The 23440-nt window shown below is 44.1% G+C and overlaps 1 protein-coding gene across 3 annotated transcripts in view; it reads left to right on the forward strand.

Moving 5' to 3' along the window:
- The window catches only part of LOC123773626 (guanine nucleotide exchange factor DBS), a 544948-nt gene that overhangs the window by 33117 nt on the left and 488391 nt on the right, over positions 1 to 23440 (forward strand). The window lies entirely within an intron of this gene.

Below are 23440 nucleotides of genomic sequence, written 5' to 3' on the forward strand. Positions count from 1 at the left end.
AGATGAGGAAAAACACGGATAACGGCGCTGAGTCAGAGTTATTTTAGACAGAATGATTTTGTTAACTTCAGTATGAGAGGCAGAGGCTGGTAGCCAATATTAAACTCTCGGGCATTGGAAATTAATCTGGATTTATGAAACTGGTGTGTGTGTGTGTGTGTTCGCCCAGTTGTGCTTGCGGGGGTGGAGCTCTGACTCTTTGGTCCCGCCTCTCAACTATGTGTGTGTGTATATCCCCCGCCTTTCAGGTCACACGTTGTCTATTGCAATTACTCCTGTCTTATTCCTCTATCATATCTACTTTTAAAATTATGAATGGAGGCTGCTTCTATAGCCTGCTCATTTAGTTTACTGTGTGTGCGCGCGTGATTGATGATTGATTAAGATTAAGCCACCCAAAAGGTGGCACGGGCATGAATAGCCCGTAAGTGGTGGCCCTTTGGAGCCATCTGATCTGTGGAGGTGCGACTGCACCCTACGGAGAGGTCGTGACCTCTCTTGTGTGCGTGGGCGCGCGCGTGTGCATATCTATTAGTGACTTTGGGGAAGTGAAGTTTAGCTCTACGCCCCGCCTCCTGGCCTGGTTGTACCTGTGGTGCTATAATTGAACTATTCTCACGTGTCGAAGTCTTTGTCGAATTTGGCCTTAAAGTTGTGAATGGAAATGTCTTCTACAACTTCTTGTTTCATTTTGTTTCACTTGTTGACTACCTGTTCAAGGTACGATTATTTCCTTTCATTCCTTTCATAAATTTGTGTTTCCAGTTTTTCACTGTTCTCGTCCAGCTTTTAGATTAAAGAGGCTGTCTTTGTCCACCTATTTTGCCGGTATCTTTTATGTTGTGAAAAACGTCACTGTTACGGAACTTTAATTTTGACTTACACGTCGCATTTTAAACGTTGTGGCAGATTCCGTATGAGAATGAGGCGTATTGGCTTGTGGTGATGTGTTAATGTTTGTATACCAGCTGGAGGAGTCATTATAAGTGTATAGTTATACAGCACACCGGCAATGGGCGGGCAGGGAAGGTGAGGAGATGAGCTAGAGCAGTAAACACCTCTACAGCATAGAGGAAGCCACAAGTAAAGAGGAAGAAGCCTTAAGTAAAGAGGAAGAGACCTCAAGTAAAGAAAAAGAAGCCAGAATTTAAGGGCAAGAAGCTGCCACCATCCATTAAAGTTTATAGACAAGACTGGAATTGTTTTTCAACCTTGTTATCTCTTTGTGACGATAACAAGGTACTGGAGGCCAAACTACACGCGAGTATTGTTCACCTGGCGCCCCCTGCACTCTCGCTCCCACCACACAGGAGTTTAACATTCACTCACGATGTGGGATTCGTGCATTTAAAGGCAATCTTACCAGAGTTAATAGTTGACATTGTGCATGAATTTCTGCATAAGATATAAATATTTTGAATAGGTCGCTATTGGACTTTGCTAAATTATCAATTTGAGCCGAGTCACTGAAAGAAAACTACACGGGTGGCTGCATGGTTCCGATATTAACAGATTTCACGTTCACAAGATATCTCCACAGAGCAAAGTGTACTTGGCACTTTGTTTGGGGTAGGCGTCCCACAAGGCAAATGTCCTCTGGCCCTCCTTCGCTTTATAAAAAGTTTGGAATGAAACGTAGTCTAGATCTATACCCACCTGTGTAGAAGTGGGTATTGGGCCAAACGACGTCATTCCAAACTTTTTATAAAGTATAGCAAGGATCTTGTGTGAGAGCATGTTTCGCTTAGCTTTGTCCTGATTGTTATCACGAATTAAAATGTAGAACTAAAGCTTCTAAACAAGTTTTTTATATATATTTTCAAAATATAAAATAGACTTGTATTTTGAAATATGTACACGAAAAGTTTTCAAAGACATTAAGTAATAATTTACGTTCGAATTTGAAACGTGTGTCACCTCCAGGCTTACATTTGACCGTTTTAAATGTAAATATAAACATTTTTATAACAAGAAAACTAAGTCTCCACAAGTCTCCAGTAGAACAATAATTAATAAGGCTTAATTGAAAACCTCAGATTAAGCAAAATTGTAATTAATTCTGTCAATAAAGATGTTAATATTAATAATTCACAAGGCGAAGCCTCGCAAAAAAGAGTCTTAACTTTTCTAAGATGACTTTTATCCATTTCCTCACATTCACCCTGTTAGAAAAAGACAATAAGTATGCTATTTTATCTTACCCATGCTTTCGTGTGACTCAATCAGTCGGATAAACAGCGCTGGGTTTGACTAGTAACTGGTTGGGTGACCGCCTGAACACAGCCTCGTCTCTGGCTAGGGAGGAGGGAGGGGCGATGAAATCAAATGGGAAACCAATATTACCCACAGATTGACTTTAGATTTATTTTGACTAATTCTAATAAAATGAGCTCATATTTTGACTTAGACGACATTCTCCATTATCCCCCTGCACTCCAACATCGTTTATTGTTATTAAAGTTACAGTTTATTGCTGGATATGGAGGCTTGTATTGGGAGTACTAAGATACGCCAAGTGTTCCTGGTGTGTTAGTGCTGTGTGCACGCTTGTATGCACGCACGCGCCTCCCCCCTCCCACTCACACACACACAAAGCTCTGGCTCTTTGGCGGGACCAAAGAGCCAGAGCTCAACCCCCGCAAGCACAACTAGGTGAGTACACACACACGTACGTCTTCCAGGATTTGTTAGCTTACAAAGACAAGCACTTCAAGATTATAATTATGTAAAACCACAGCAGATCGATGTGAATTAAATAAGTAAATTTAACCTGCTTTGTTTATCTCCACAACCATTTGTCTTACGTAAAGTCGACCACCTTCAGCACATATCATATAATTAATCCATAGCAAAGAGTATTTTGATAAAACAAAATACGTATAAGAAAATGTATAGTGACATAGAATGCTTGGAACTAAGCTTTCATCTTTGGTCATACTTGCGAACTCATTTATTATTAAATTGTATTATCTGTTGACCAGACCACACACTAGAAGGTGAAGGGACGACGACGTTTCGTCCCTTCGTCCCTTGTATTATCTGTTTACACTTGCGAACAAACCATTTTGTATTAAATGTTTGCAGTGCATGGCTCTGCGTGTTATCAGTCTCTGGACACTTACAAGGACATAGATCATTTGGGCAGTGTTTGCTGTTTGCCTTCTGCGGTTGTTTGCGAAGGCCCGGGAGGTGGAGGGGGGGTGTTAATCGGGTTAAGGGATTCTGGAAACCTTCTTAACATATTCTCATTAAAATTTTTATAGCAAGTCTCCTTGGTGCTGTTTACCTTTGGGGGCTGATGGCACGACGCCTCAGGTGTTCCTTGTCTCAATGATATTAGTTATCCACATACCTGGTTCCTGGTCACACACCTGGTTCGTATCCCCTCGCCAGGCTCCAGTGCCAACACGAGGTATCTCTCCACAAACTCGCTCTCTTGGGTTGGACTGTAGAGCGACGGTCTCGCTTGATGCTGATCGGCGTTCAATCCCCGACCGTCCAAATGGTTGGGCACCATTCCTTTCCTCCCGTCTCATCCCAAATCCTTATCCTGACCCCTTCCCAGTGTTACATAGTCGCATTGATAGTTCCTTTCCCCTGATAGTTCCCTTCCACCCTCTCTCTCTCTCTCTCTCTCTCTCTCTCTCTCTCTCTCTCTCTCTCTCTCTCTCTCTCTCTCTCTCTCTCTTTCTCTCTCTCTCTCTCTCTCTCTCTCTCTCTCTCTCTCTCTCTCTCTCTCTCTCTCTCTCTCTCTCTCTCTCTCTCTCTCTCTCTCTCTCTCTCCCCCACATCACTTTGCCATCAGCTGAACACCGCTTCCAAACCCGTTTTAGCAATAATATTTTTTCGCTTGGGTGCCTTTATTATCGTTCTCACTTCCAGGATGACGAAGCCACCGTCCCCGAAGTACACTCGAGGAGCCTCCTTTCGTTTTTCTAGTTCCTTCAACGACAACCAACAGCTCAGATCACTGAGATAACATCCTCACACTTCGGTCATCGCTGGCAACTAGTAGATGTTGTGAGGTGACTGCCTTGCCTCACAGCTAGTAGATGTTGTGAGGTGACTGCCTTGCCTCACAACTAGTAAATGTTGTGGCATTTCCGTCCCAATAACACCTGGGTTGGTTGGTTACAAAATTACTTTGGTTACTTTTATTAAACAGTTTACAAGCATGAAACTTGCCAATCAACTGTTCGTATTGTTATAAACAGCCTCCTGGTGCTTCGGAGCTCATTAACTGTTTAATAATTGTAAACAAAGCCGCCAAAGATTGAGAAAAGATAAACAGGTTCGTAAGAGCTTTGGTATACTGCTTCGTGAATCTGGCCTCCGGTCTCTGCCACTTGCAACACAATGATACTAATTCAATACACTCGAGGTAACTCTCGGCACGGACATACACAAGGGAAGTCGACCGTTCACGAAGAAATCACACTTACGTGATGTTTATATCAATGAGAAAATCAAATAGTACTGTAAGGCGACTCGAACCTGCGACCAAGAGACTCGTAGCCTCTGATGCTAACCACCGGACAGCCCTGACCTGTAAAGAATATGCAATGGCATTTCTACTGAGATCACAGGAAGCCTGGAGGCCTGTAATTTCTGTGTATCTGAAGTGAGAGCATACAGTGGATGATCTACGTTGTCTACACGCGAGTACTTGAAGGGGTCATACTTAAAACCTTGGCCTAGCTTCAGTAGAGGCCCCCAGACCTCCCGTGATTTCAATAGAAATCTGGTTGTATAGCTTTTACCAAGTCGGGGTGGTTCAGTAGTTAGGGTCAGCAGCTGGGAGTCCCTCTCCCTCTCTCGTGACAGCTGGGAGTCCCTCTCTCTCGTGACTATAGTTTCAGCATAATCAAGCAGTTAAGGACCGTGCACACGAATGCAAAAGGCAACGAAATCCACCCAATTGCTCCTATCATGCACAAGCCTTGCACACTCAAGGCAACGTGTATTCATCAACTCCTACACAAATGCAATGCATAGGCAGTGATGTTGTGGAGGCTGACTCCATACACAGTTTCAAATGTAGATATGATAGAGCCCAGTAGGCTCAGGAATCTATACATCAGTTGAAGGACAGTTGAGAGGCGGGACTAAAGAGCCAGAGCTCAACCCCCGCAAGCACAATTAGGTGAGTACAAAAGACAACCACCACTACCTGCCGCAGGCTGCCATAGTCTGAGAGAGAACCAGTCATCACTCTGATGATACATCAATTGATGGACATTTTATACCTTGCATGATCGTTCTAGACACATGAGTCACCTGGTAAAGGTATTTAAGGATATGGGGTATTAAGGAGACTGTGCCCAGCTCCCTGGAGGGTAGCAGAGACTTGTGTATGATGTGTCCCTCATACCTCATCGCAAGGACAAGTATGAGGGTATGGGGCATGGTGTGAGGGGTGGCAGGCGGTGCTGACTTGTGAGGTAATTATATGTTACGATGAATTTTGGTGATTGGATGATGATCTCTGCAAGAGGGCGGGGTTTGTGTGAGGGGGTGATGACATAGGATGAGTATGATGAGATGACTGGGTGAGGTGGGAGTGAGGAGGTACTGATCTGTAGGGGCGGGGATGGTGGAAATGATATGAAAGTGAGGGTGTATTTACTTTTACACGTCATTTGAGTGTATTACTCTCTCTATATCCTAAAGTCTTGAATATTTACGAAGTAGAGCAGGATAAAGTATGACTCTCCTGACTTACTATTTTTCCAACTATGTTTCCCAAACCCCTTTTATATAATTTGTCGAAATTAGATGCTCCAAAATCCTCTAAAATTACCATCCCTGCATGAATCTTGAAGTGGTTAAATACACTTAATTAAACATTTGTTTTATTGTTTTCATAATCTTGGCATGTTTATAGGGATTGAAACATAAATAACAAATTGAGATTGTAGATGAAATTGTAGTGTCCGCCCAGTTGGGTGGGTGTGGAGCACATGACTATAAAGCTGCCGCCCAGTTGGGTGGGTGTGGAGCACATGACTATAAAGCTGCCGCCCAGTTGGGTGGGTGTGGAGCAAGACTAATAACTGTGCGACTCACCATAGATGTAAAGTGCCTTGTATATAGTGACTGTTGTGAACCTCTTGTTGAATCACTTGTGATATAAAAATATTATTGATGTGTATATGTATTTGTATATATATATATATCGTTGAAAACGACAGAAAGTTTCAGATTTATGATTCTGGCACGAATCTTCTCGATATTTCTAATGTTTTTCTTCACTGAAGCAGCAAGGTTAAAAACATATAAATTTATTCCTTCCTAATCTAACTTAAACACTTCCTAAGGATGGAAAATAAACACAATACTACTACTACTACTACTAATAATAATAATAATAATGAATACTAAAAACTTACCTCCTTACATAAAGAAAAAAGTGGTAGCTTCTCTGAAAATTCAGGTGTACAGGAGCCGCACTCTGATGGCGCATTTTGGTTGCGTTTTGTTTTCCCCTACAACATGGCTGCCGGGGGTTGGGGCGCACTGATAGCGGCCTCCGGTAATGGTGAATTTATGGCTCTTCGTGTGGTGTTCGACTCCACTAAATCACCTCTGTTGGGAAGGTGAACACATGGGTCAGTTCTCTACTTATTGACGCAAGCTGGTTTTCATTTGTCAAATGTAATGTCATTTGTTATGACTATATGGCCCATTTGTACAATGATGGCCTAAACCCTGACGTTACAATGTACAATGATGGTTGAAGTCTGACGCTATAATGAATCGCAATGTTTATTTACCTAATGCACAAATCCACAAGGACCGTGACGAGGATTCGAACCTGCGTCCGATTGGAGGTGTGTAATGAGTTGATTAACCTAACTCGGAGACAAATTCCTTTGCAACTACTTTGTCAGTCTAAGCACAGAGTACTGGTTGGTTCCAAATGTGCGCACAGACGTAACCACATGAGACCAGGAGGCATGGCAGGATGTGCAAAATTCCCCCCCCCCCCCTTTCCCTCCCCAATGATAAGCAGAGGGGCAGCAACAGGCCCGTTGAGAGAGAGAGAGAACTCATTCACTATCAAAAGCCCAAGTGTGCAGAGTTCAAAAGAGAACTCGACAAGCACCTTCCAAGGACACCAGATCATCAATGCCTGGCTGATCTGCCAGCAAACAGGATGCCTACCCAGAGACCGGGCCGCGGGGACGTTGATCCTAGGAACCATCAACAGGTCGTTAACGGGTAGCTAATTGTATCGCTTGACACTACCACCAACATCCTGGAATATTTACATTATATTAATATATTAAAGAAAGGCGTCATGAGTTGCATATGCAAATTGTTAGATGGGACTTGAGAAGGGTAGAGTGAGAGATGGGAGGGTTAATGGGGAGGACATGAGGTATGGAAATGAAGGGAGAGGAATGACCTACCATGAGAGTGGCCTGCTGCTGAGTATAGAGAAGGAAGCGTCTACCATGGGACATATGAGGATGGGGGGGGGGGGGTCCATTATGAGGCGTGGGAGAAGGTCCCTACCATGGGGGCACGGGAGGAGCAGGAGGGGGCTACCATGGGAGCAGGGAAGGACGGGAGGTATAACCATGGGAGCAGGAGGAGACGGAGGGAGGAATGACTATCTGATAATTACTTGTTACTGAACGTAGACAAGTTAAAGGCGTGTTTCTCCTCAACACCCACACTCCACCTCGCCAATATGTATCACAACGCCACATATATACACACCTGGCACGCTCTTCATAGCTTTATACACACCTGTAGCCACTCCTATTACTTGATACACCTGTATACACTGGAGTGCAACAGTATAAACGTATGCAGCAGTATACAATGTAATGTAATGATTAATATAAATTCATAAATGACTATACGGGAATTTGTAATCAATGAATTGCAAATAATATTAAACGATAACATGAATTTTATGAGAAAATATTGACATATTATATATATATATATATGAGGATATGTATATATATATATATATATATATATATATATATATATATATATATATATATATATATATATATATATATATATATATATATATATGATTTGGTCAGCATTGACATTTCCTGTCAGCCAGCCATCTGTTTTAAGTGAACTATACTTTAGATCTACTTGCGTAAATAAGTCATATATTTGTCATATATGTAACGGTAGCGCATTAAAAAGTAAGAATGTTGCTTTTTTACCTCAGCTACAGCGGGTATGCACAACAGACGCATACTAGAAATGCATACACACAGGGAGGGGGGAAAGGGTATGTGTGTATGTACATATATCTTCTGGTGGGTTATGTGCTTGAGGTAAACATATATACTCCCATAACACAGTCCCGCGACGATTTACCGCCTTGTGAATAACTTCCACACCGGCGGCGAGGCTGCCGGTGGCGGCCCTTCGCCATCACTGGGTAGAGGGCGGGGGGGAATGGGAGTGGGGAACCCTCCCGCTGCAGTTTTCAAGCCAATTTAAATTCATCTCGGGGCACACCGTGTTCTTGATGGCATACGTTAAAGGTGTGCATGTGGGAGGGTGGTGGTGCTGGGCTGGCTAATGGCGTCTGTACACAACTGCTGGGGATTGTCCACGAGTGTGTGTGTTGACATAGAGAAGGCAGCCGGGGGGGGGGGGGGACGGAAGGCAGCTGGATAGGGGGTGGGGGCAGCGAGGGACCAGCGGTTGTTGAAAAGTTTAAACGGATTTTTGTTTTTCATTTAGTCAAGATCAGTTAAAGGTCGAAGATAACTCGGTTGGGAAGGTTAGGTTTGATTTGATGCTTTCTATATACAGTACATGTTTTTTATGCGTTATTAATGTATTCTTGCTTTTCTATGCATTCTTGTTTTAAATGCATTCTTGCTCTTAATGCATACTTGCTTTTAATACGTTCTTGTTATTAGTGCATTCTTGCTCTTTATACATTAACTGTTTTTTTAAACAGGTTTTGTATATAACTATTGCTAGTTCAAAAGTATATGTTGCCAGCTAAACTAAATAGACGAATGGAATGCTTCAAGGAGAGAAGAAAGTATATTTATAATTGCAAATAACAAAAATAAAATTAATGATTATTACAATCATTCAGTTATTAGAAATAATGGTAATATGTTGATAGTAATAATGTTGATAATGGCATTAATAACGAGTGTGCAATTGTATTTATTCACAGTAATAAATACTTAGATGAAATGTAGCGAATCTTAGCATTTTAGAGTCCATCACCTAGTGTGTACTCCGCACTATGCTATTCTGCTAGTTATACTCTACACTAAGCTGCTCTGAGGGTGGAGTATGTTGTGCAACTGCAGCTGTGATTTTTACACAGTATAGAGTACACTACCACTCACAGGGTGAGTACAGAGAACTATCACTCACAGGATGAGTACAGAGTACATTACCACTCACAGGAGTACAGAGTACACTACCACTCACAGGATGAGTACAGAGTACACTACCACTCACAGGATGAGTACAGAGTACACTACCACTCACAGGATGAGTAAAGAGTACATTACCACTCACAGGATGAGTACAGAGTACACTACCACTCACAGGAAGAGTACAGAGTACACTACCACTCACAGGATGAGTAAAGAGTACTTTACCACTCACAGGATGAGTACAGAGTACACTACCACTCACAGGATGAGTACAGAGTACACTACCACTCACAGGATGAGTAAAGAGTACTTTACCACTCACAGGATGAGTACAGAGTACACTACCACTCACAGGATGAGTACAGAGTACACTACCACTCACAGGATGAGTACAGAGTACACTACCACTCACAGGATGAGTACAGAGTACACTACCACTCACAGGATGAGTACAGAGTACACTACCACTCACAGGATGAGTACAGAGTACACTACCACTCACAGGATGAGTACAGAGTACACTACCACTCACAGGATGAGTATGGGGGCGCATAATACATAAACTAAATTAAAAAAAACTCTCCTCTACCCACTCCTTCTTTCTACACAAAACAGAGGAAGAGAGAGAAAGAGAAAGAGAGGGGGAGGGGGAGGGAGAGAGAGAGAGAGGCAGAACTTCCTCGTTGAAACAAACATATCTGTACACATCTGACTACCATCACCTCTCCCAACTCTCACACACATTCTCATATCTAAAAAAAAAAAAAAAAAAATTATTCCCAACGTACCTGTAATTAACGTTTGGTAATTAGACCCCCAACTCACCTGCCTGTATTCCTGTTTCCTCTGGACGTGTTGCTCGTGATCCGTTATTTGTTCCTGTTTCCGTTGTCTGGTGAATTTCCGTTGATGCTCTGTTGATTCTGTTCATTTTATTTTTACTTCCCCTTTTCAGTTTCAATGAAATGACCATATTTATCAGATTCTTCACGTTCTTTTGACCTTTTGTGGAGCTGCTGTTGGCCTTTTTGTGGAGCTCCTGTTGGCCCTTTTGTGGAGCTCCTGTTGGCCCTTTTGTGGAGCTCCTGTTGGCCCTTTTGTGGAGCTCCTGTTGGCCCTTTTGTGGAGCTCCTGTTGGCCTTTTGTGGAGCTCCTGTTGGCCTTTTGTGGAGCTCCTGTTGGTCTTTTTTCATCTTCTGATGAACTTTCTGAAAGTCTTATTGACTTTTGCATAGCTCTTTCTCAACATTTTCTTTACCTCCCTAACATCTCATTATTATTATTATTATTATTATTATTATTATTATTATTATTATTATTATTATTATTATTATTATTATTATTATAGTACAACCCATTTGTAAAGTTCTGAAGCTGTCATCTTGTAATGTTTTGGTAAGGGCAGCGGGCACCCCATTGGACCAACCCCCCGCAGCGGATACTGTACGCTCATTGGCGCTCAGTAAGTCTCAGCTCCAAGGAGGGCGCTCATTGGTTCTTCCTTCCCTCGTGGCTTTCCTCTGATTGGTCCTTTTTTACGTGAGGGGGCGGAGTTTCTTAGTAGGGAAGCATCTCTTGGGCGTTGCTGAGAGGTGTCTGTTTTTATTGCTTGTGTTGTTTTAAGTGTTTTAATTGTGCTTGATCAGTCACTTTCTCTGAAGCTTGGAAGGTGTCCCTAGTAGTGAATGATGGAATGTGTTGGTTGTATAAAGTGTACGGGGGTTGACAGCGCTTTGAGGAGGAGATGGCAAACAGGACCTTAAGTCTTCCTTCCTCCTAGTACGTCCTCTTCCTCCTCTTCCATTTCCTCCTCCCTCAACGCCAACGATATCACTGTTGCCATGCCAATTGAATTTGCAATAATCGTGACTTGCCTACCCTCCCCTCATGCCTGGCCTACCCTCCCTTCATGCCTGGCCTACCCTCCCCTCAAGCCTGGCCTACCTTCGCTCATGCCTGGCCTACCCTCCCTCATGCCTGGCCTACCCTCCCCTCATGCCTGGCCTACCCTCCCCCTCATGCCTGGCCTACCCTCCCTCATGCCTGGTCTACCCTCCCCTCATGCCTGGCCTACCCTCCCCTCATGCCTGGCCTACCCTCCCCAAATGCCTGGCCTACCCTCCTTCATGCCTGGCCTACCCTCCCCTCATGCCTGGCCTACCCTCCCCTCATGCCTGGCCTACCCTCCCCAAATGCCTGGCCTACCCTCCTTCATGCCTGGCCTACCCTCCCCTCATGCCTGGCCTACCCTCCCCTCATGCCTGGCCTACCCTCCTTCATGCCTGGCCTACCCTCCCCTCATGCCTGGCCTACCCTCCCCAAATGCCTGGCCTACCCTCCTTCATGCCTGGCCTACCCTCCCCTCATGCCTGGCCTACCCTCCCCTCATGCCTGGCCTACCCTCCTTCATGCCTGGCCTACCCTCCCCTCATGCCTGGCCTACCCTCCCCAAATGCCTGGCCTACCCTCCCCTCATGCCTGGCCTACCCTCCCCAAATGCCTGGCCTACCCTCCCCAAATGCCTGGCCTACCCTCCTTCATGCCTGGCCTACCCTCCCCTCATGCCTGGCCTACCCTCCCCTCATGCCTGGCCTACCCTCCTTCATGCCTGGCCTACCCTCCCCTCATGCCTGGCCTACCCTCCCCTCATGCCTGGCCTACCCTCCTTCATGCCTGGCCTACCCTCCCCTCATGCCTGGCCTACCTATCGTTTCCTATCACCTTATGGCCTTGTTGTGGGGGGTTGCATCCTGGGGAGGGTCAGTAAAATGACCTTAGATGAGGGGGTGACCTCGATATAAGATGATCTTATATATATTATATAAGCCTAACATGTATATATACACTGACTGCCTGTCCCAAGACTCAATACACTCTTATTATTTACTATTGGAACTTTTTATTGTTATGCTTTACATTATTATATAATTTATTACAATTCACAAATGAAGTAGTGTTACTATTGTTTAAATCAACAAATTTAATTCAAAGTCATTACAAATGGTGTAATATTTGATTTTATATATGACTTTTCTAACAAGAATATAACTTATATCATGCAACAAATGAGAGGAGTCGTGCGGCCGCACAGAGTATACAGTATACCAAGGTACACCAACAGAGGACACCAAGGTACACCAACACTTACACATACCCTTCTGGTGATGCAGTCTTCCCTACCCCCAGCTCTACTCTCATCAATAATCCCTCAGTTTCCCTCATCAATAATTATTTTCTCCCCAAAGACTCCCTTCCCCAGCATCCTATGTCACGCCCCTCCCCCACTCCTCTCCACCTGACACCACAAATCCAGTCCTAGCTTCCCCCAAACACCTTCCCCACCCCCCACACGCCTCCACAAAACACCCAACCCCACCCACACACTCCCGCAGTTCCCCAAATAACGCAGCCAAACTTGGAAATCAATAAATTATCAAATGGGGTAGTTTGTGTGACATGTCTGATCATTGAAGACCTGCAGAGAGCCCAGCTAGTTAATGAAGTGCATTGCCATAGGTGCGGGCGGCAGCCGCTCCGCCAGGCATCAAAGCCGACAGTGTGATTCAATTTTGCATTTCAATAGATAAAGCTGAAGTCTAGGCTGTAGGTGTGACGTAATTCTTAGTACAAACTGAATTTCCAGATGAGATGTTGATATCTGGCGAGCAAATTGTGATAGATATATTTATCGTTGGGTGTTTTGTATATATATATATATATATATATATATATATATATATATATATATATATATATATATATATAGTTATCATCATTATATATATATATATATATATATATATATATATATATATATATATATATATATATATATATCGTTGCAAATCAATAAGTTTGGACATATATAGGCAGGAGAGAGAGAGGTGAAGTGAAGTGAGCTACAATGACAAATATATGAATGGGATTAGTTGGATATAAAATAAGAACTGCATCATATGGGCCAATAGGCCCATACATGGATAATAATAGCATAAGATATTAGATATTAACAATGATTTAGTGAGACAAATGTGTATCAATGATCCTACTCACATCGCCGTTTAACCGATCAATCAAAAATGGATCTAAATTATATAAACCACTGCTAATGTTCAAATTACATGATTTTGTAATCTGTATTAAAGCAGATTCAATTATGTTCCTATTGAAAGTGCTTTTACAATGTCTGCTACATTTGTCATCACATGTTAACACACATACACACACACACACACATACATACACACACACACACACACACACACACACACACACACACACACACACACACACACACACACACACACACATATATACTATATATATATATATATATATATATATATATATATTATTCTGGGGCTTGAAGCCTCATATTGCCTACATGTTAATTGATAATAGTAAACATTAAAGGTGTTTAATCTAATATAGCAACAATAATGCCATCAATATTAAATCAGTATTTTTAATAACAGTAAAACTAGAATAATATTTACGATAAAAAATAATAATTGGTTTATACCAATTATTATTTTTTTATTATTTGTTATTATATAAATTATTAATATGGAAGAGATGAGATTTGGTCCTGTGCAACAATATCAGGCTGCTATTCATCAATTCAACAACACATATGATCCTAAGAGTATTGAATCCTATTAATGGTGATAGGATTGAGGCATCAGGCGTATATCCTACAGACCATTCTCGTATTTTAGAACCTTGTGAATATCCTGCGACACCGAGGGTGCTAACACAAGTCTTCCCAGCTTGGTTGTATGGTTTTATATATTCTCTACTTCCTACATTTCAGTTTTTTTTCATTTGCTGGCACTTTGGTCATTTCCGGGAGAAGCCTCATGGTAATTCCTTAACTACCAGCGCTTTGGAATCCAATAACATAGTCATCACAGAAGGTTATGAGCTCCTTGATTATTTCTCCAGTTCCCAGAGCTTGTGATGTCCTCTATCCTCGTGTTCCGTATCTTTTGTTTTGTTCCATTGGCTCAGTTTCGCTCCATTGGTTCTCTTTTAGCTTATTGTTGTTCTTCAAAGTTCTTGTCTAACCCTTTCTGTTACATTCTCTAATGAACTCGATAAACAGTTTGTTAGAATCAGTCATTACCTCCCAGAGTATATGTTCTAGATGAGAAGTCACAATAATGTGGCTGAAAATGTACAAAAGAGTCACAATCGACTTGTTAATGGTCGAGGACGGACCGAAACGTCGTCGTCTCTACAATTTCTAGTTTGTGGTTTGGTCAATATATGGTGTGTCTGAGGATTCAACCATTCTCAACCCCAGGATTCAAGCCACACCGGGATTTATCATGGGAGACCTGTGGACCCTGCCGGAGGACCTGTGGAGCCTGCCGACGGACCTATGGAGCCTGCCAGCAGACCTGTGGAGCCTGCTGGCGGACCTGTGGAGCCTCGAGAGGGGGGACCTATGGAATCCTCTGTATAATCCACTCAGGCAAAGAATCCGATACCACAATACCCCATCCCGGATGCGTCTCAGAAACTTGAGACCTCTGGGCTGGAAGCCTCCCAAGTTTCCTTTCCTTTCCTCGTGACATATCGAACCTCGATCCAACAAATCATGTCTTCTGACTAACATATTCATGAGATATTTACATACTCGACAAGGGGCATTAATCCCTTGCTTGGAACTAGGCCTCGAATATGCCATCAAGGCGGTGATGGAAATTGGAAGGCGCGAGAGTGTGGTGGGGGTGTGTAAGGGAGCACGACACGTGTGTGGTGGTGGTGTAAGCGAGTACGACACGTGTGTGGTGGGTGTGTAAGCGTCCACAACACGTTTGGTGGGGGGGGGGGGTGTAAGCGAGCATAAGTCGGGTGACAGAAAGCGGAAGACACGAGTGTTTGGGGTGTAAGCGACCAGAACATGGCGTATCAGGAATCAATAGAGGTCTGATGGGTATATTAGCTCTGTTCTGCCGCCTCTTGGCTGCTTTCCCGCCTTCCACTAGCCTCGCCCTTGAGGGAGATTGAGGTTGAGGATGGCTTACGAGGCGGCCAAACGAGGGCCTCTCTCTCTCTCTCTCTCTCTCTCTCTCTCTCTCTCTCTCTCTCTCTCTCTCTCTCTCTCTCTCTCTCTCTCTCTCTCTCTCATACGCGCGCACACACAAAACTACTTTCATAGCTGATATTAAAATTGTCTAAGTAGTGAATGGGGCCCATCTTCACCGTCAGAAGTAAGGTGCTGCAAAGGCTGTGACAGCACGCACGCACGCACGCACGCACGCACGCACACACGCACACACACACACACACACACACACACACACACACACACACACACACACACACACACACACACACGAGCGCCTCCACTATCACACTCGGGCCCTCCACCTACAGGTCGTCAGCGGCGCCTGCAGCTGTCACAAGCCGCCGCGGCTGTGGTCCTCCTCCTCGACCAGTCACTCCCCACCAACGCGACAGTTCACTTTAATATTATTGGTGGGCGTGCGAGCGTGTCCCGGCGCGCCCACACCCAGATTGTGTTATGTGATAACACTTTCCCATCCCCCCAACCCATCAATCTCCCCCTCAACCCTTTCCTGCGGAGGCTGGATAGGGAAGGTGGGAGGGAATGCCTCATCCTCTCTTACTCTCAGGAGGAAATAAGACCCCTTACTCATCGGAGGAGAGACGGAGCTACGAAGATATGAGATCAGTGCGATGTTTTGTGCTAGTTTGGAGTTGTGTTGATAGGGAAGGGGGATCAGGGTCTTCCTTTTGCCCCCCCCATGGAAGGGGACAAGGCCCCACTGCTCGTCCTTTACGAATTCTGTGGATATGAAATGCTCATCCCGGAGCCCATTGCATTAGTGTAATTAACAGCGAATTAAGATATTAATTTGTAAAACATATGTTCAGATGCCAGGTTTACATTCTGGGTTCTAGGTAGTGTATTGCTGAACAACACCACCACTGATGTTTCACCACGAACCCTATCATGGTACACTACTCTCCTGCTCCTGTACCATGTCAGCTGTTCATGGTGTTACATAATGTGAGAAAGAGAAGAGATGCTTTCTCTGTCAGTATAGAGACATACTGACTGAGAAACAGCAAAACAGATGAAACACAGACAACTACAAAAAGACCAGTACAAAATATTAACAGACCTTCGCACGGATGAAAACATGTGATTGCCCGGGCCAGATTATACCTTGACGTTCCTTCATTGCCAGTGTTTTATATATATATATATATATATATATATATATATATATATATATATATATATATATATATATATATATATGTAGAGGACACATATACAAATATGTAGTGGCAAGTCAGCTGTGATTACTGCTAAACCTGAGCTATCCTAGCCTAGCCTAGCGTAACCTAGTCTAATCACTCCTTAAACTCTCTTAACCTGTACTCAATTAATTTCACCAACTTAGTCTAACTTAACCTATAACATATACTTTAACCTACTTAGCTGAACTATATACATACCAGTAAGAGTGAATGCCTGTTTATCTGTCTGAGGTTGGAGGCCAGTGGCTGGGGACTAGCCTCACCCAACTTTGCAAGGTGAATGGTCTAGTGTACGGGACGGACATAGACTAGTCGGAGTCGGTCCAATTAGTAATGTTAAGAGGGTAGGGGATTGAGCCTAATACTGCCTGCACCCCCTTCTCCTAGCACCCCACCACCACCTTCACCTCCTAGGAACTGCTACTTTTTCCCCTCTTTCTCTTCCTCCTGCTCCTCCGCCTTCTCCTCAGACAACTGGGCTACTTCACTTGTCTGGGAGGGTCACGTGACTCCTTAAGATTACCGATAAGGAAACCATCGGGACAAAAGAATCTTGGCAAGAAGCGCCTCACAAAGGAGTCCCAGTCGGAGGCAATTAAGGAGAGAGAGAAGAAATAACTCCAGCGGTGTGAGGTAAGATGAGGAGGAGGGAAGATGAGAGAAGTGGGGGGAGGGGCACTGTAACGAGACTAGGGAGAGAGGAGGAGGAGGAGGAGAAGGAAGAGTATCAAGAGGGTGAGAAACACCAGGCAAGAGGAAAGTGAAGATGGAGCGCGACAAGATACAACAGCCACTAAAGCCTCACATTCCCTCCCTTCAAGGTACCTCCACCTCCTTCCTCACCACTTTTCTCAGAAACGAGTCACGCTAAAACGAATAGGAAGACCCTTTTCCCCTCCCTTCCCCTTCTGTCTCTCCCCCTCTCCCCAGCCCACCCCTCAGTGTCCCACCTCCCTCCCACCGCCCCTTTAACCCACCCACCAAATTCAGTCGCTTCTCATTGGGTCATGGTGACAGTGGGTCAAGGAGCCGAGGACGGCCTGCGACTCTCCCTAAGTCAGCATGGATTTATGCCCCAGGAGGACCTGTGGGACCCATTGTGCACGCTACAGTCACTCTTGCAGCCACCTGAGCAGTGTGGTGGCCACCTCCATTGTCTCCTGTGCTATTTCATTACACAATTCAACTTTAATTCGTTCGATGGTTCCTTCATCAAACGCTGGGAGAGAGAGAGAGAGAGAGGGAAAGTTAGGTTCATCTAGACCAAATTCGTGGGTGTTAAGGTAGCAACTTGACCCTTAATATAGGCGAGGCCGGTGCAGACACACACACTCATACGCACGTGTGTGTGTGTGTGTGTGTGAATATGTTTCCATATTATATTCGATTCATATAATGAAGTCTCTAAATCAACACTTTACAAGTATCGTGAGATGAACTATTCGACTCGTGTATACCTTCAAGTACAGTGTAAGGATACAGAAGCTCCATACAGAAATACATTTTAGTATTTATTACATTAAATCTATGTCAGAGAGCATGTCTTTGTATAAGGTTGTACTTAGTTGTACTCACGTAGTTGTGGTTGCGGGGGCTGAGCTTTGGCTCTTTGGTCCCGTCTCTCAACGTGGGCCAGACGCTCTGAGGCTAGCTTCACTCCACCTTTGCAGGAGTGACTGGTCTGGGGGACAGAGCGGACATAGGCTATTTGGGGTCGATCATCAATCATCACCTCTATAAAAACCACTTTGCAATCCTAAGAAGTAGAACACTTCTTGATGCTTTTACTGAATTCTAATCATTTATTCGTACTCTCGGGTGGTGGAGGGAAATACTCTGCTAGTTAAGTATAATTATAAGATTTGTGTTTCAACACTGCTTCCGATACGAGTCGAAAATCGAGAAATAAGTTCGTATAAAATAGAAAAATTGGAATTATCCGATGCAGCTATGCACTATTGCAGTGCGGATATGTACTCTCGGTACGCAGACGTTTTCACTCAAGCTTGGCATAGTTGCAATCTCCAGCAATACTAGTTGTGTACGTTTTAATAACTTTTTTGGAGTAAACATTGTTTTCGTAAATTGTGGCTCAGGCGTCCAGAGTATCGTTCAATATACCGGATATTAACGTCTGTAAGCGACACCTGTTTCGGGGAGTTGAGGGTCATATTGATTTCGAGGTCAAGGGTCAAAGGGCACCGAGACCTCGGATGAAAAATTATCGCCATTATAAAACTTGACCTCTGACTTACCGAACTTGTCCACATTGACCCTCGGGGGAGAGTTGACGCAGGCACAAGTTCACTGAGAATTTTGTTGAGAATGAAAGGTCATTGGTACGCAGTATCAGGGGCTTTTCATATATATATTGATGAAAAGGTAATATAAATAGATGTTCTTCAAATATTCATTAGTGTCCAGGTGTGAGATAAATCATTATACAAATAGATCAACAGTTCGATAAAATCAATTCAGTATTTACAGCTGCTACTGACCGAGTGACCCCTGGCTCCTGAGGTCTTAACGGGCCAGGCTGTGGCTTGTTCCATGGATGAATTGGTTATTATACCACCAGCACCACACGGCTGAGTGGGAGAGAGAGTGAGAGAATGAGAGAGAGTGAAGGGTGTGTCTGGGTTCTTTCTCTCTGCTTCGTCACCTCATGATTCAAGGGGTGATGGTGGTGGTGACGATGGTGGTAGTGATGGGGGATAGTGGTAGTGGATGCTAGTAGCTGTAATGGATGGCGCGTGATAATTAGAATTACAATCATATTTAAAATCAGTAATAATAAACCGGAAGTACCTGTCTCATTTGCATACAAACGCCGCTAAATGGAATTTAATGAATTCTAAAATTATATTAAAATGTCGCTCAGTGTAGGCCATAGAATTAGGGGGTGGAGTGGTCCCAGGGGATAGTAGTGGACCCTGACCCCCCTCCCCACCCCACAACACAAGCACATCCAGGAACAACAGAAGGAACGCCAGGAACAACAGAAGGAACGCCAGGAACAACAAAAGCAACGCCAAGGAACAACAGAAGGAACGCCAGGAACAACAGAAGGAACGCCAGGAACAACAGAAGGAACGCCAGGAACAACAGAAGGAACGCCAGGAACAACAAAAGCAACGCCAAGGAACAACAGAAGGAACGCCAGGAACAACAGAAGGAACGCCAGGAACAACAGAAGGAACGCCAGGAACAACAGAAGGAACGCCAGGAACAACAGAAGGAACGCCAGGAACAACAGAAGGAACGCCAGGAAACAACAGAAGGAACGCCAGGAACAACAGAAGGAACGCCAGGAACAACAGAAGGAACGCCAGGAACAACAGAAGGAACGCCAAGGAACAACAGAAGGAACGCCAGGAACAACAAGAGGTGGGAGAAAAGTTTACCAATCATGAGGTATTGCAATGCGGCAGAAGTTGACAGGTTTACGGTGTGCAATATTGAATGGTTGAGCAATTTCTTCATCAAACTCAACTGATGTGTTAATATTTATTATTTCAAGAATGTTTACTCTACGACGTCTGAGAATATTTTCAGATTTTGGGAGCCGGTCGGCCGAGCGGACAGCAGCACGCTGGACTTGTGATCCTGTGGTCCTGGGTTCGATCCCAGGCGCCGGCGAGAAACAATGGGCAGAGTTTCTTTCACCCTATGCCCCTGTTACCTAGCAGTAAAATAGGTACCTGGGTGTTAGTCAGCTGTCACGGGCTGCTTCCTGGGGGTGGAGGCCTGGTCGAGGACCGGGCCGCGGGGACACTAAAAAAAGCCCCGAAATCATCTCAAGATAACCTCAAGATAAGAACTGAACTAAAGAATGCCATGAATTTTGTATGAAAAGTAGGTTCTCCCCACTAGTCATGAAGGCTTTCAGGGAGTGTGTGACACAGATAAACCCCCCCTCTCCCTTCCCCTCCAATCTACAGTAACAATCTGTGCCAAGCAATTCAAGCCTGGGCACACGGGGGATTTAAGGCTGACCCACTGATGAAAGCCGGTCTTCCCATTGCACCCCACAAGGCAACAACCGCTACAACGACAGTTTTAGTATGTTCAACGGCCGTATCAAAGTCTTCGAAGTCAGCACTGAGGCTGCCACGTCGCTCTGAACTTCGTGGACATGTGATGATGTCTCTGCAAGATGAGTTCCTCCGGTCCTAATGTTTCCTCAAGTCTGGCAAGCTTCTTGAACGGTTTTGATCAAAAATTTCCCTTCGTCTTGAGGACCCCGAGTTCAAGACCTCAAGACCCCGAGTTCAAGACCAAAAGACCACGAGTCCAAGACCAAAAGAACCCAAGTCCGAGGACCCACATAATGGAAACACCCGAATTCTCTGACCCCCAAGATTTTCTAGGATTCCAGAGGGATTCAGATGATTGACTAGCGGCTGTATGAAGGTATACTCTGGCTGTAGCGGCTGTATGAAGGTATACTCTGGCTGTAGCGGCTGTATGAAGGTATACTCTGGCTGCGTCTCTGCTCTGTATACCGTACTGGGGTACATCTCTGCTCTGTATACCGTACTGGGGTACATCTCTGCTCTGTATACCGTACTGGGGGTACATCTCTGCTCTGTATACCGTACTGGGGTACATCTCTGCTCTGTATACCGTACTGGGGTACATCTCTGCTCTGTATACCGTACTGGGGGTACATCTCTGCTCTGTATACTGTACTGGGGTACATCTCTGCTCTGTATACCGTACTGGGGTACATCTCTGCTCTGTATACCGTACTGGGGTACATCTCTGCTCTGTATACCGTACTGGGGTACATCTCTGCTCTGTATACCGTACTGGGGTACATCTCTGCTCTGTATGCCGTACTGGTTGCAACCCGTTCTCGCAAATTTAATAAGTCAATATTGACTTATTAAATATGTGCATAGGTGACATACTTAACATAATAGATACCCTTAAAAAGATTCATAGAAAACACCGACCTTACCTAACGTACTTAGTATGCTAAGATAAGCATCTTATTGCTTCGTAATTACAATTATTACCTAACCTATAATAGGTACAGGTTAAGTAATAATTGTAATTACGAAACAATAAGATGTTTATCTTAAGATACTAACAAGGTTAGGTAAGGTCGGTGTTTTCTATGAATCTTTTTAAGGGTATCTATTATGTTTAGTATATCACCTATGCACGTAGTTAATAAGTCAATATTGACTTTACGAATTTGCGAGAACGGGTTGGGGTACATCACTAGTCTTCATACTAAGAACCTTAAACTACTAACTTTACACTGATGAAACTGCTAAATAGGCCTAACACAATCATCAGCGATTCTATTTTCCTATTATAGAAATGATTATGGCTTTTCCCATAATCATTCAGTTCATAATATTCTGAATCTCAAAGGTTAATGTTCTAATGCTTCTAGTTCCATCTTGAAAATCATGGTCATATGTCATGAATGTTCTTAGCTGATACTTGGACATTATTAGGGAAGTGTCGTTATGTTTAATGTATGGAAGCATTACCTTCCAAGTGTTGATATTGTATTTAGGCCTCACTTTAAAAGAAATGCTTGACAGTAAGTTGTGTACCACTAGGAGAGGCAGGTTATGGGAAACCACGGGCTAGAGACAAGGGGCCAGATTCACGAAGCAGTTACGCAAGCACTTACGAACGTGTACACGTATGTACACGTTACGTACACGTAACGAACATATGAGTCACAATAACGTGGCTGATGTTGACCAGACTACACACTACAAAGTGAAGGGACGACGACGTTTCGGTCCGTCCTGGACCATTCTCATGTCGATTGTGAGAATGACTTGAGAATGGTCCAGGACGGACCGAAACGTCGTCGTCCCTTCACCTTCTAGTGTGTGGTCTGGTCAACAATCCTAGTTGCTTGGTAAGAGAGCCTTGGTTGACGAAGCCTCTCAGGAAGAGGCACAAGGTGTTGGGCTCCAGCTTCCGTCCCAGGTCGAGATCCAAAGCCGTCTTGACTACCCTCTGTACCTCTCAGGCAACACGTAACTCCAGCCACGTCACAGTTACTTTACGTCGATTACTGTTCCCGGTACGTCATAGCTACTTTAAGGCATGGAGTAAAATCATTGTTCAGTTACGTCTGCGCTGTGTTATTTTAGTCAAACTTAAACCACCTTCCAAAAGTGTTAAGTGCCAAACCGGTGTTCCGACGCCGGTGATGATGCGCTGGGTTGAGAGGCTGAGGTAATAATGCATGAGATGGAACGTGTAGAGGCCAGCAGACATGATTGGCACTCTGGCACTTGTTCCCTTGTTACTGCTCCCCCCCCCCACCACACACACACACACATGCATGGGGTACCCCATTGGATGGGGTATGAAGAGCGCCTGAAGGAACTGTGCCTTACGACACTAGAAAGAAGAAAGGAGAGGTGGGATATGATAGGAACGTATAAAATACTCAGGGAGATTGGCAGAGTGGACATAAACGAAATGTTCACATGGAATAGTAACAGAACGATGGGACATGGGTGGAAGCTGGAAACTCGGATGAGTCACAGAGATGTTAGGAATTATTCTTTTAGCGTGCGGATAGTGGAAAAATGGAATGCACTTAAGGAACAGGTTGTGGAAGCAAATTCTATTCATAATTTTAAAACTAGATATGATAGGGAAATAGGACCGGAGTCATTGCTGTGAACAACCGATGGCTCAAAAGGCGGTATCCAAGAGTCAATGCTCGATCCAGAAGACACAAATAGGTGAGTACACACATGTCAGTG

This window comes from Procambarus clarkii, chromosome 72 (assembly GCF_040958095.1).
Source record: "Procambarus clarkii isolate CNS0578487 chromosome 72, FALCON_Pclarkii_2.0, whole genome shotgun sequence".
NCBI classification, from domain to species: Eukaryota; Metazoa; Arthropoda; class Malacostraca; order Decapoda; family Cambaridae; genus Procambarus; species Procambarus clarkii.